Raw genomic sequence first — 3,167 nt, 5'->3', positions numbered from 1 at the left:
AGAGAGCAGCTGTGGGCAGGCAGGTCTCTGAGCAGACCTGGGATCCAGCGCTAGAGGGTAGGCACCTGTTCTGATCACCTTCTATCCCCATCCTAGATTACAGGCCAGGCCAATACAGGACACTCAGCTCTGCACAGATGAAATAAGCAGATATTCACAGCCCGGGAAGCAGGAATTGCCACGTGGGGATTCACTAGGGGACAAGAGGAACAACCAGAGGCTGTGGGACAAAGTGCTCCTTGGATCCCTGCGGGAAGCTACAATAGCAAACTGAATAATTGTAATTGTGCAGCTGTCAGTAAACTGAGCTGTGCCCATCCTTTGGGTAAAGAGGGTTGTTTAAGCAGGAAATGCCACATGCAGAAGCAGAGTGGGCATGGGAGGCAAACGTGCAGTTAAGCCATGCCAGGCCCTCCCAGCTTTCTCAGAAGACAAGGCAGCAAATCAAGTTGGGCCTTTCCCAGCTGTTTTGCCTTCACCAACTACTTCATGTTGCTGAGAAATTTTTACTTGGGGATAATTCCTGCTTACAAAAATGTGACAAATACAAAATAATTTTGTGTACTCTCACACAGCTTTCCCTGAAATTAGCATCTCGTATGATCATGGTGTTTTGACCAAAAGAAAAACTGCTGTTGGTAATCACGAAATTACAGACATTGTTGGGGTTTTTTAAAAAAGATTTATTTATTTATTTAAAAAAGACTGAAAAATCATATTTACAGGGAAAAGGAAAGACAAAGAAAAAGATCTTCCATCTGCTGGTTCACTACCCAGATGGCTGCAATGGCCAGAGCTGAGTCGATCTGAAGTCAAGAGCCAGGAGCCTCTTCCAGGTCTCCCAGTCAGGTACAGGAACCCAAGGTTTTGGGCCATCCTCTACTGCTTTCCCAAGCCACAAACAGGGAGCTAGACAGGAAGTGGAGCAGCCAGGATATGAACCAGTGCCCATTTGTGATTCTAGTGCATGCAAGGCAAGGATGTTAGCCACTAAGCTACCAAGTCAGGCCCCTTTCCTTTTCTAAAAAAATCTTTTAATTTTTTTTGGACCCAACACAGCAGCCTAGTGGCTAAAGTCCTTGCCTTGCACATGCCAGGATCCCATATGGGCACCTCGCTTCCCATCCAACTCCCTGCTTATGACCTGGGAAAATAGTTAAGACAGCTCCAAAGCTTTTGGACCCTGCACCCACATGGGAGATCTGAAAGAGGTTCCTGGCTCCTGGCTCCTGGCTCCTGGCTCCTGGCTTCGAATCGGCACAGCTCTGGCAATTGCAGCTGCTTGGGGAATGACTCATCGGATGGAAGATCTTCCTCTCTGTCTCTCCTGCTCTCTGTATATCTGACCTTCCAATAAAAAAATAAATCTGTAAACATTTTTTAATTTTTCATGATACAGCTGCTTAGGCTCATGGATTTCCCCTTCCACCCTTCTACATTCTTTTCCTTCTAAAATGTTTGTTTGTTTGTTTGTTTGAAAGGAAGCTCAAATAGAGAGAGAAACCTTTCAGACACTAATATATCCCCAAGGGACAAGCATGGCTAAAGCTGGACAGAAGCTGGAATCCAGAAACTACATCTGGGTCTTCCAATCCAGGTACCACATTGCATGTGATCATCATGTCTCCTTACTTGTCTCTAATCCTGGGCATTTTTTCCATCTTAGCTTTTCATGACTCTGATGCTTCTAAGGAGTGTTGGTTGGATATTCTATAGAACATCTGTCCCTAACCCCAACCCCAGAGTGGGCCTGTTTGAAGCATTTGTATGCTTAGTCTAGGGTTTTGGATTTAGAGGAATAACACCGCAGAGGTGTGCTACCCTGCTCATCACATTGGGGATTTGTGATGTCCACATAAGGTGGTGTCTGCTTGATCACTCCACAAAGTGACACTTTGTCCCATTCCACAGTTTCCAGGAAGAGTAAATGACTAAATTCAGCCTGCACTCAAGGGAAGAATAAATGCCACCCCCTAAAGGGGGAACACCCTACATGCATTCCTGAGAAATCTTCTCTACAGATATTTGTCCCTTTTCCTTCCCAGCATATTTTATTCAGTGATTTATTTAAACCAACACAAACCCATGAGCAATTCTTTTATTTTTGGGGGTTCTAATACAAGACTACCATCATCACCTTTATGCTAGCTCAGAGTTCTTATGGGCTGGTCCCAGCATCCTCTTGAATGCTCATTTTTTAATTTCCCTAGTCCATCATTTGTTTTTTACAATGATAGGATACTGTAGGCTTATCTTGGTTTCTTTTTTCCCTCTTGCTCTTTCAAGAATCTGCTGTTTTCCAAGAGACCCTAAATTCCTTTTACTGTACCATAATAATTAGAAAACAAAACCTGACTGCCAGACCATTTCGATGCTTCCAAAGGTATTGCTACATTAAGATTCACCAAGTGCGGTCCAGCGTGATAGCATAGCAGTTAAAGTCTTCACCTTGTACTCACTAGGAACCCATATGGGTGTCGGTTCTAATCCCAGCAGCCCCGCTTCCCTTCCAGCTCCCTGCTTATGGCCTGGGAAAGCAGTTGAGGACAGTCCAAAACTTTGGGATCCTGCACCCGCATGGGAGACCCGGAAGAGGCTCCTGGCTTTGGATTGACTCAGCTCCAGCCATTGCGGCCGCTTGCGGAGTGAACCATCGGAAGGAAGATCTTCCTCTCTGTCTCTCCTCCTCTCTGTATATCTGCCTTTCCAATAAAAATAAAATAAATCTTTAAAAAAAGATTCACCAAGTGGACAGAAATATATTTCTGATATTAAGTAGCACATAGCAACACATATCCACATCTGTATATGCTCTATTTCTACCTGCCTACAAATGCCAGAGTACTTAAGAAAGTTGGTGCAGAAAAACAAAAATAAAAGTTTCTTTTGGTGCAAAAATAAAATAGAAATCTATCCATCATTCTTGCATAATATGCATTTTCCACAAATGTTATGGTGCTCTATATTTAAATAAGCATGGTTTTACTGACTATGATTCAGCACCACAGAATCCATCCTGGTGTCCCTTTCTATTTACCTATAACTTACTACTGTTCTACATTATTTTTGCCTTCTTTTTCTCATTTATTTTCTACTGATTTTCTTTTTCACTGTACTTCAACAGTGGAAATGCTTTAAAGGTAGAACAGGTTTCCTCAAACTTCATC

This window comes from Ochotona curzoniae, unplaced genomic scaffold (assembly GCF_017591425.1).
Source record: "Ochotona curzoniae isolate NIBS_2020 unplaced genomic scaffold, NIBS_Ocur_1.0 scaffold_2683, whole genome shotgun sequence".
NCBI lineage: Eukaryota > Metazoa > Chordata > Mammalia > Lagomorpha > Ochotonidae > Ochotona > Ochotona curzoniae.
Note: the sequence above shows the minus strand (reverse complement) of the source record.